We start from the raw sequence: 12,297 nt of genomic DNA, 5'->3' as shown, positions 1-12,297 counted from the left end.
AAGTTCTTTTTTACATCTACTAAGAAAGCTTATATAGCTTGGACAAATATGAATCAGATGTCATGTTTAAGAGTAATCTTTATGTATGTGATATTTTATTTTTCCAAACACACCTTGTTAATAGTATACCATAAAAAGAGGTCTATTATAAAATATTATATGTTAAAGTTTTGAGCTGCCTTTCTCATTCCTTTATCAAAATGTCCTTAAAGCATAATTACATTATTTTATCATGATATATTTTTGTTATATAAGTGAAAGTAATCATATGTGTTATTATCACTATATAGACTGTATTCAATGCCCTAGAAACAATTCCAAAAGAGCAGGCATGGTGGGGATGACATAATGATGGCAACAGATAGCACAATAGCAATAGATATTTGAGCCTTTGATGCATGAAACTCTATTGTCCCTGTTCTCTGACATATATATTTCCTTTTATGTCTGTTTCTCCATACTATTACCCTGATTACACTTGTCCCTGGTATGCTGTCATCATCATCATGTCATTCCCACCATGCCTGCTCTCTTGCTCTTGACAAATATTTTCAGCAGATATTTTAATTTTGCTGGATTATAGATCATTGGAAAATTATGACAAAATCTGGTTGCCCAGAGAAATTCAACTGTATTGTATGCCAGTTCCATGATGGCATGCATGATCAGGTTCTGGATAGAAAATGATGCTCATGAGATTTCCCTATCACCAATGGAGTGAAATAAGGATGTGTCCTCACTCCTAGCATGAACTGTTTAGCCATGTTATCAAATGCCTTCGCAGAGGATGAACACAGCTTCAAGGTCAGCTACACACTGATGGCAAATTCCTCAACTTGAAAAGGCTACAAGCCAAGACCAAAGTAGAGGGAGTCTTGGTGTATTATTTTCTGTTTGCAGATGATTGTTCACTCAATGCAGCCTCTGAAGTTGAGATGCAAAAAAGTATGGACTGATTATCTGCTGCTTATACTAACTTTGGTCTAGCAATTAACTCCAAGAAAACCCAGGTGCTCCATCAGCCAGCATCACACCATCCAAATGTGGAACCATTGATTGCAGCAAATGGAGAAGTTGTAAGTACTGTGGAAAAGTTCACTTACATTGGCAGTGTCCTTTCCAAGGAGTTACACACTGACAATGAAGTTGACACTTGCACTGCCAGGCCTAGCTCAGTATTTGGGAGACTTCAAAAGAGAGTATGGGAGAGAAGACTGACTACCGAACTGAAGGTCTACAGAACCATTGTTCTAACCTCATTGCTATATGCCTCTAAAACCTGGACAATCTACTAGCACCATGTCAGAAAACTGAATCACTTCAATTTAAATTGTTTTAGGAAGATTTTGAAGATAACCTGGCAGGAGGAGATACCAGACATTGAGGTCCTTTCTTGGGCTAAACTGACTAGCATTCCAACATTTCTTGAGTACAACCACAAATTGTTAGAATGTCAGATATACACTTGCCAAAAAAACTATTTTATGGAGAACTCACACAGGGCAAGTACTCACAAGAAGGCCTGAAGAAGTGGTACTGAGACACCCTGAAGGTTTCATTGAAGAACTTTAGACGTGACTACAACTTGGGAGACACTGGCAGGGGGCCAACCAATATGGCATGCCTTTATCAGTGAGGGTGCTGAACTCTATGAAGAAAGCAGAATTGGAACAGCTCAAAGGAAACATGACATGTAAGTGTAGAGTGCCCATCATAGAGGTTCACACAGACTATTTGTGCCAAACCTGTGGTACAGCATTCCAAGCTTGTATTGGTCTGATCAGTCATAGTCCAACACACTGTAATTTTTCTCAAACATAGTAATGTCATTTTGGTCTTCTTTGATAATGAAGGACAAAAACCAACCCTATGTGCATCCATTTGGCTTGGGGAAACAAGGGAGATTAGAGGGCATCTAGGTGGCTCAGTGGACAGAGCAAGAACTCTGGAGTCAGGAGTTCAAATCTGGCCTCAGATATTTAATATTTACTAGCTATGTGATTCTGGGCAAGTCACACAACTTTGATGGCCTCAAATCCAGAACCATCTCCAGACAACCTGATACATATCTGGCCACTGGCCCTAGGTGGTTCTGGAGGAGAAAGAGGGGCATGTGACTTTGCATAAGACCTCCTCACTCAAATCCAGTTCACATGCATATGATGGCATCACTTTCCTGATTTCATGGTCTTCTTAGAGAATGAAGGATAAACAACAACTACTTCTCCAATTTATAGTTCAATGATTTGTGGGAAAATGTATCAGGTTTATGAAGGAATTATTTATTTTATTTTTAATGTAATTTCATTTAAATGACTACTTTGAACTGAATTTATCTTTTCTACTAAATATAGATTAATTAGTCTTACATTGGTAGGATTAATGATTACTGAATTAATGATTACTGGATTAATGGTTACTGAAGTGAATGTGTATCACAAAATTATTTAAGTAAGCTATCCTGTTTCCTAAGGGAATCACATTGAAATGGGGTGCAAGAAATGGGTGCTACATCTAGTTTTAGAGATAATATCATTTTGGTTGGGTATGATAATAAGTTGCCAACATGGTCTATAGCCATTTACTAAAATATTTTTATATTACATTCCAATGTATGCATATGTTATATCTGCATATATTCTAACAGATCACTTTTAGAATGTAATCTACATTAAAGTAAGATCATCATTTTGTGAGAACAAAGAGGGAATTAAAACTCTAACTGTCATTCAATTGCTACTGGCTCTAATTAGCATTCCCATGAGGAGTAATGTTCCTTATCTAATAGTCAAGTGTCATTCAAACTGCACTGGAATGCTCCAGAAAATGCTGAAGCAATAATTTCCAATTTGATGATTTTAACCAAATATGAACTTTTAAAAAAATGAATGAGTATAGGAAGAGATAATTATTAGTAAATACTTATTTCAATTTTTGTTCCCCCTTTTCCCCTCTTCCCAAGCTATTTTTCTTTAGGAGTTTCTTTTTTCTTATCTTTTGACCAATTCTGAGGACAATATCATTATTGCCAGAGGATACATTAACACTGCAGGCTTCAGGACTATGACTCAAAATTATTTTTTTCACCTTAATTACAGAATGATCTTGAAATTTCATAATAAATTAACTTTTTGCTTAAAAATTTGGGAACCCATCTTGAAAAAGCTGAAGAACTTGACAGCTGTTTCCTGGTTAAGATCATAATTCCGTAGCTTCAAAGAACCCCCTTAACATAGTATGGATTAATAATAAAGAAAATTTTTCAAAAATAATCCTGAATTAATAATGTTCTTATTGAGGATCCCTTGGAATAATAAAGTGGAGAGAGGTCAAAGGAGTAGCAAATTGCTCAAACTGTCAAGTGGCAGCTTTGACAAATTTTTCATTTACTGATTAGTTGAAAATAGGACTAGGGTGTTTATGAACTTGAGCAATCAAAAGTAATTATAATTTCGGGGCAGCTAGGTGGCGCAGTGGATAGCGCACTGGTCCTGGAGTCAGGAGTATCTGAGTTTAAATGTGGCCTTAGATACTTAATAATCACTTAGCTGTGTGGCCTTGGGCAAGCCACTTAACCCCATTGCCTTGCAAAAAAAAAAAAAAAACCTAAACAAAAAAAGAAATATATAATTTTTATCAATCTTGAATAAAATTATAACAAGAGAAAAAATAATTCATATGAATTTGATAAGATTTTCTTCTTTAATAAAGTGGTCAGTCAGCAAGCATTTGTTAAATGTTTACTATGTACCCCACATTGTGAAAAACAAGATGTCAAGTAATCCCAGAATAGTCCAATATAATCACCAGAACATGAGTCATTGGGATGACTTTTTACATTTTAACCTTTTAACATTTGGCTTCTGAACTCATGACTATTATTTTAGTTCAGATTATTTTGGAGGGTATTTATTAATATAATTAAACACTTACAAATGCTAGATTGATCATCTTTGTATTCTGGTTAGCATGTGGTGTAACATGTGAATAGTAGGTTCTCAAGCATTCAACATTTAAATAAATATTTAAATTTAAGTACTAACATATCCATCTACACCAGAAACTATATTGGTTAACCACTACATTTCAAACAAAATCCAAACTTCTATGAATATATTTAAAGCCTCACAGAATTTGGTGGCAATATACTTTTTTCAGATATATCACATGATATTGTTTCATACATTCAGTTGACAACATACTATCTCCCACTTCCAGGCTCTTTTGGCATGAGTCTTTGCACAGAAGATAAGATATTTTTCCTTTTCACCTTCATTTTTAAAGTTTTCAGTTTTCTTCAATTCAAGATTCATGATGTTCTCAATAAAATTATCCCAACCAGAATTTAACAAGGAAAAACAAATTTAAAATGCCATAGATCTGTGCATAAGTTTAAAGTAAGTAGTATTAGACAAATTTGGCAAGATTTAATTTTACTACTGAATGATCTAGGGGTGCTTTTGTGCTCTTTTAGTATATAGTGATCTTCCTTCCTTTGCCGAACTTTCTTTAATTATACTTAAATGTTTATTAGGTGCATCCTCCCAAGAGAAGGTAAACTGCTTGAAGGAAGAAAATGTTTCTTTTTGTCTTTGCATCTTTAGAGCTTAGGATAGAGCCTTGAACACGCAAGCAATATATTTATCGAACTGGCTTCATTTATCCTTGGTAGGGAAAAGCTCCAGGAGCATGTTAGCTAAATGGTGATATCTTGGCTCCAAACTGGAAGTCCATGTTTATCGAATTCAACACCTACTAGCTACATTCTACAATAATTAATTTTTCTAAGTTTCCACATTTGTAATATGGGCATGCTCATATTTACATTTTCTAGTTGTTTTAAAAAAATTATAAACATTAAACCTGTATGAATTACTTTTTGATACAATGTTTAAAGTACTTTATAAATCATAAAGTAATGTACAAATATTAGCTCTTTGACTTCTGATATATTTGATTTACATAAAACACCAATAATATATAGAATCCATTTCTATAGAAAGAAATATTGAAGTTTCACAAAATTTTTTTGCCAGAAATAAACACAAGTGGTTTTAATTAATTGATGTTTCTGAGCAATGAAAAAGACTTTTCCATCTATGACCTAGTGATTATAAGACTGCATCTGAAATCTTTTCAGAATAACAGAACAATAATTTAATTGGAAATAGGTGTATTAATATTAATAGAGTAATTTATAACTCATTATAAATAAAAAGCTATTAGTAGACTATTTGGGGACTGAATGAGTTCAAGTCCATGTGCACAGTTCAGTGTCGTACTAAAATATGAAAAAAATTTGCAGGGCTGAAAATGATGCTTGCAAACTTGGAAACCATGGGAAAATTGTGACCACCAGAAAACTAAATGTTTGATTGTTCAATGAATGAAGAATTGAATTCCTAAAAAGATAGACCAATATGCCTATTCTTGTTTGTCATATTTAGTGTATATTCTTCTTCCTCACCTCCATGAGTTTTTTTCCCATGCTTTGCTCTGGTTCCATTTTCTCTGTATTTCCTGGTTGTTAATGTTTTCTCTTTTATCAAAGGAGTTTGTATTTAACTATTATTTATATAGCTCTCTAGATTTTGAAGGCTCAAAAAATTTAAAGGACTTGAAGGCTGGGCATGTTTACCATGTCTGTGTTTCTATTTCCAGCACTTAGCACAATGCTTTGCATATACCAGGCATTTAAGAAATGTTTATTAAACTGAACTGAATGGAATGTAGGTCTTTGGAAAAATTCAAGAACATATAATCATATATAGAAAGAAAAATTAAGGGTAGAGAATAATTCATAGGGGTCAGGATAGATGAACTAAAATTTGTCATGTCAAAGAACCCCTTGATTTTAGCAAGACATTAGACTAAATATCACATACTAATTTGAAGGAAAAATAAAAATGGGAGTTGCACACTTTAAAAGACTTTGATAAAATAGGATAGCATCATTAAGGTAGGACTCCAGTCCTATAGTCCTATACAAAAGAACCATTTGGATCTTTCTTATTTATTACTTTTAACAATGAACTGGAATGCAGGCCAAAAAACCCCAAAATTTCAAGGGAATAGCTCAAATGCCAAGTAACAGAATTGAGATTTGGTATTTCCTTAATTAAATCATGTCACACTAATAAGATGGAATTTAATAAGTATAAATAAACAAATAAAAATTGATATAAACTGGGGTGGCTAGGTGGCGCAGTGAATAGAGCACCGGCCTTGGAGTCAGGTGTACCTGGGTTCAAATCCGACCTCAGACACTTAATAATTACCTAGCCATGTGGTCTTGGGCAAGCCACTTAACCCCACTGCCTTGGGAAAAAAAACTAAAAAAAATTTATATAAACTTGTGTTTAGGTTTTAAAAAATGTACAATAGAGATTTGTCAAAATTCAACTTTACAGTTGAATGATAGGATTTTTGTTGGCCAAAATTAAAATAGGGATATAATGTAATCACTAGACATGATTAAAATATCTTAAGCTATAGTATTTTATATGTATAGACCAAGTAACATAATGCTATAACAATATTCTGTTTTGATCAGAATTCATTTGAAGAGTTGTCTTAGGGAAAAACTCTTAAGAGATTCAGCAACAAAAAAGATTGCACTGAAAGGAATCCATCCAGATACTGAAATTTCCAATAATTATTTCAGATTAGGAATAGTTAGAAAGTGTTAGTGATTTGCCTGGAGATTAAAGGAAGTACCTTTGATGAGCCAGGCTACAAGGGAAAAAAGAAACCTCTTATTACAAGGGCTATCACCTACAAATGGGAATAATAGTTTATTCTATGTAACTGCAAGTAGTAGAACTACATAAAGTTATATTAAGGACCCTTAACTATCAATAGACTCTACATAATAAAGAAATTTCTAAGAATTTCTAACAAGAATGTATTAAGTTTTAAGTCATTAAGTAATGCTCTATCCAACAATGAAATTTCTCAAATAAAAACTAGATAACTATTTGGTTTTTTCTTCTGTTTGTTTCTGTTTTTGTTTTTACAAGGCAATGGGTTAAGTGATTTGCCCAAGGTCATATATATATATATATATATATAGATAATTATTAAGTGTCTGAGGTCACATTTGAACTCAGGTCCTCCTGACTCCAGGGCCACCTATCTATCCACTGCACCACTGAGCTGCCCCTAGATACTATTTGTTAAGGATACTGGAGAATAGATACTTTCCTTTGATGGTTTATTGAATTCAAGGCCATTTAATTTTTGTTATGTACACATACATATGGTAATATATAGTTAAAAGCATTTTTTTTGTGAGAAACTGATGGAAAATTCTTAGGACTTCTGGGACAGAGTCAAGGTGGTAAGACAAAGCTTGCATGCTCCCAGAACTTTCCCTACACAAGGCTAAATGTAGCATCTAGACAGACATTAAAACTAAAGATCATACTGGAAAAAAAAAGATCAAAACAGGTTTTCATCTATAGGTATCATTAAGGATCTTCAGTGAAAGTTTGTCTCTTTGGGAGAAAAGGGGACATAGAGTGGACTTAGCCTGGAGAGAAGGAAAGTCATCAGGAGGATTTTAACCTTGCAACCCAGGTCCCAATGATTAGACAGCAAAACAGGTCCTGGCAGTGAGATAGCAAACCAGTAAGGAGGGTCCCAACCCCAGACAAAATCTAAGCCCTGAGAACAATGGGGCAAAAGTGAGCACCAGATTAGAAATAAAGCATGGCATAGTCAGAGTCTGACATAAAGGAGGAAACAAACCTCTGCATAGGAAAAGCCTGGGCTGCATAGGCAACATCTTGACCAGCAACAGATCTGGTATCAGACCCCAGTCCCAGGACAAAATGTTGGGTCTATACTCCCTATACCCCAGGAGCAGAGCTCAAAAAAGTCAGAATGAGCAAAAAATCCTAAAAGAGTGCTAACCATAGAAAGTTACTATGCAGATAGAGATGCCGTCTCAGAAGAAAGCAGTAATAAATTGCCTACATGGAGTCTCAAATGAGTCTATGATTTGGAGTCAAATCCAAAACCTCATAGAAGAGTTTAAGAAACAATTTAAAAACCAAAGAGGAAGAAGAAAACTGGAAAAAACAAATGAGAACCATGCAGGAAAATTATGAAAAACTGATCAAAGAAATCAACTCCTTTATAAGTAAAAATAACCAACTCAAAAAAAGAATGTAACTCTTCAAAAAATAAAAATCAATCAACTGGAAAAGGAATGCAATTTATCTAAAACTCAAATCAACCAACTGGAAAGGAAATACAATTCAGCAAAAAGTAAAATTAACCAGCTAGAAAAAGAAATACATGAAGAAAATAAGACCCTAGAAATTAGAATTAGACAAATTAAAACTAATGAGTATATGAGACATCAAGATTCCATAAAAAAGAATCAAAATGCTAAAAAAAGAAAAATTGAAGAAGAAGTAAAGTAGGCGTGGCTAGGTGGTGCAATAGATAAAGCACCCGCCCTGGAGTCAGGAGTACCTGGGTTCAAATCTGGTCTCAGACACTTAATAATTACCTAGCTGTGTGGCCTTGGGCAAGTCACTTAACCCCATTTGCCTTGCAAAAAAAAATCCTTATTAGATGTAAATTACATTTTAGGAAAAACAAACAAATCCAGTTAAGAGAGAGAATTTACAAACTATTGTTTTACTGAAAAGCCTATATCAAAAAAAATAACCTGGAAATATCTTTCTGGAAATTATTAGGGAAACCTGTTCAAATATCAGGAAGATAAAATAGGCCTTAAAAGAAAACACAGAACAAATCCAGAAAGAAATCCCATAATAAAAACTCCAAGGATTATCATAAACAAATTCCAGAACTGGAATTAAAGGAGGAAATAAATAAATAAAGAAGAAAATACAGTAAACAGTCAAAAAGAAGCAATTTTTAAAAAAAGGAAGCATATGTGAACTTATCCAACCTTTCTGGATAGCAATCTGGAATTATTCTCAAAAGGCAACAAAAATGTGATACAGTAATACCACTACTGAGTCTATACCCTGAAGAGATGATGAAAAAGGGTAAAAATATCACTTGTACAAAAATATTCATAGCAGCCCTGTTTGTGGTGGCAAAGAATTGGAAATTAAGTAAATGTCCTTCAAGTGGGGAATGGTTTAACAAACTGTGGTATATGTATGTCATGGAACACTATTGTTCTATTAGAAACCAGGAGGGATGAGAATTCAGGGAAGCCTGGAGGGATTTGCATGAACTGATGCTGAGTGAGATGAGCAGAACCAGAAAAACACTGTACACCGTAACAGCAACATGGGGGTGATGATCAACCTTGATGGATTTGCTCATTCCTTCAGTGCAACAACCAGGGACAATTCTGGGCTATCTGCAATGGAGAATACCATCTGTAACCAGAAAAAAACTATTGTGGAATTTGAACAAAAACCAAAGACTATTATTTTTCAATTTACCAAAAAAAAAGATATCTTATTATGTAATTTTGCGATCTCTTATGCTTTATTTTTATTCCTTAAGGATATGAGATCAGTGTATACTATGTGAATACCATGGAAACAATGTAAAGACTAACAGAATGCCTTCTATGGGCGGGGGAGGAAGGAAGCAAGAATGGGAGAAAATTGTAAAGCTCAAAATTAATGAAATCTTTCTAAAGGAAAAAAAAGGAAGTATAATTAAAATTACACAGAATTTGTCAGGTCCAACATTAAAGGATAAGAGGACCTGAAATATGATATTTCAGAGGGCAAAAGACCTTGAATTCCAACCAAGAATCTACAACCTTGCAAAAGTCAGCATGTTCTGTTGGGGAAAAGATGAATATTCTATGAAATAAAAGGCTTACAAAATTTCCTGATAAAAAGATCAGAACTGAACAGAGAATTAAATCGTCAAATATAAAACTCAAAACATGCATAAAATGGTAAATGGAAAGGGCAAAAAAAACCCCAAATGTTAGTCAAGAACATTAAATTGTATACAACTCTACAAGAGAAGAAAACACTTGAAACTCTTGAGAATTGTATTTCTCTCAGAACAGTTAAAGGAGTGAAGATAGTTGAAGAGATCCTCCTTAGAACATCTAGGTATAGTTGATTCTTGTCCTTTATTATCAAAGAAGAATAAAACGACATCACTATGTTGGAGACAAACTATAGTACATCTGACTGTGGCTGATCAGACCTATCTAGGGGTCAGAATGCTCTACCACAGGACAGAAACAAATAGTCCAGGTGAAAAACTGTAATTCTATCTTGTTCTATACTAGGTGGTCCTGTGTCAGTGTCTCCCATGCCTCATAATCAATGTTGAAGTTCTTTTTTGTTTTTTAGAGAATTTTATTAAGTCATATAGCAAAGGAGAAGGCAGATAAATCTAAACAATCAAGAAAGTTTGGGTAAGGTCAAAACATAAGCTTTGGATGAAGTCCAAATAAATAAAGAAGAGGCAGGGAACCTCTGACCCACAGGCCATATTGGTCTGACACTGCCAAGGCAAATCAGGGACTCAAAATTCAATAAATCTAGCAGCTTTTCAGGGGTGAATTAATTAAATATTTGACCAATGAATTGTTAAAAATATCCAAATGGCCATTGGAAGAAAAAAACATTCCCCACACCCCTACTTAAATACATGTTATCACAATGAAAGGTTGTAACAGTATAATGTCATTAAAAGTTATTACAATGGTAAATTATAACAATATAAAATCATAAAAAAGTTATAATGAAATATTCTGTTATTGTCAAATAAGAAAGCTGAACTAAATGGATTTTGTAGTTTCTTTTACTTTTAATCTATAATCATGATCAAATAAACAAGTTATTTGTTTAAATGTTAAAATTCTTAAGACAGACTTTCAGGGTGTTTTATAGTTGTTTTCATAGAGGTTCTGAGTCTGCCTTGGCAGGAAGACTCCCAAGTATTTTATATTGTCTGAAGTTATTTTAAATGCAATTTCTCTTTCTCGTTCTTGCTGTTATAATCTTGCTATTAATATATAGAAATCCTGAGGATTTACGACAGTTCATTTTATATCCTGCACCTTTGCCAAAGTTGTTAATTGTTTCTAGTAGTTTTTTGGATGATTTTTTTAGGATTCTGTAGGTATGCCATCATGTCATCAGCAGAGAGTGAAAGTTTTGTTTTTTCCTTCCCAATTCTAATTCCTTCAATTTCTTTTTCTTCTCTTATTTATGAAGCTAACAATTCTAATACCATATTGAATAGTAATGGTGATGATGGGCATCCTTGTTTCACCCCTGATCTTATTGGGAATGCCTCTAGCTTATCTCCATTGCATATAATACTTGATGATGGTTTTAGATAGATACTGATAATCTTTCTAAGGAACAGTCCATTTATTCCTAGGCTCTTTAGTATTTTTAGTAGGAATGGGTACTGTATTTTGTATTTCTATTAGGTTTGTTATTAATACAGTCAATTATGCTAACAGTTTTCCTAATATTGAACCAACCCTTCATTCCTGGGATAAATCCTGCTTTGTTATAGTAATAACTTACTGTGATCATTTTGCTAAGATTTTTGCCTTCATATTCATTAGGGAAATTGGTCTGTAATTTTCTTTCTCTGTTTTGACTCTTCCTGGTTTAGGTATGAGCACCATAATGGTGTCATAGAAGGAGTTAGTCAGAATTCCATCTGCACCTATTTTTCCAAAGAGTTTATATAGAATTAGAACCATTTTTTCCCTTAAATGATTGATAGAATTCACTTGTGAATCCAATTGGCCCTGGTGATTTTTTTCTTAGGTAGTTCAATGATAGCTTGTTGAATTTCTTTTTCTGAGATACGGTTATTTAGGTTTAATTTCCTCTTCATTCAACCTGGGAAACTTATTGTTTTGTAAATATTCATCTATTTTACTTAGATTATCAAATTTATTGGCATACAGTTGGGCAAAATAGTTCTGAATTATTATTTTAATTTCCTCCACAATGGTGGTGAGTTTACCCTTTTCATCTATGATACTAGTAATTTGGTTTTCTTTCTTTTTTTTAATCGAATTAACCAAAGATTTATGAATTTTATTGGGTTTTACATAAAACCAAACTCTTGGTTTTCTTTATTAGCTCAATAATTTTCTTGCTTTCAATTTTATTAATTTTTCTCCTGAATTTTTAGAATTTCTAATTTGTATATAATTGGGGGTATTTGATTTGTCCTTTCTCTAATTTTTTTTTAGTTGTGTGCTTAGTTCATTCATTTCTTATTTCTCCAATTTATTCACGTAAGCATTTAAAGATATAATATATCCCCTGATAGCTGCCTTGAGTATATCCCTTGAGTGGTATA

General features: G+C 33.5%; 1 protein-coding gene across 4 annotated transcripts in view; it reads right to left on the bottom strand.

Annotated features, from left to right (window-relative positions):
- GRID2 (glutamate ionotropic receptor delta type subunit 2) overlaps positions 1 to 12,297 on the bottom strand; it is a 1,800,826-nt gene that overhangs the window by 863,524 nt on the left and 925,005 nt on the right. Inside the window, exon 1 of one of the 4 annotated variants that reach the window (XM_074228054.1) lies at positions 11,505 to 11,537. The exons of the other annotated variants lie outside the window; for them this stretch is intronic. The gene's annotated coding sequence lies outside the window, so the exon portion shown is untranslated. Of the gene's footprint in view, positions 1 to 11,504; positions 11,538 to 12,297 lie in introns of those variants that run through there. 4 annotated transcript variants of the gene reach the window in all.

Source organism: Macrotis lagotis, chromosome 3 (assembly GCF_037893015.1).
Source record: "Macrotis lagotis isolate mMagLag1 chromosome 3, bilby.v1.9.chrom.fasta, whole genome shotgun sequence".
Classification (NCBI taxonomy): Eukaryota; Metazoa; Chordata; class Mammalia; order Peramelemorphia; family Peramelidae; genus Macrotis; species Macrotis lagotis.
This window is presented reverse-complemented; position numbering and strand designations above follow the sequence as displayed.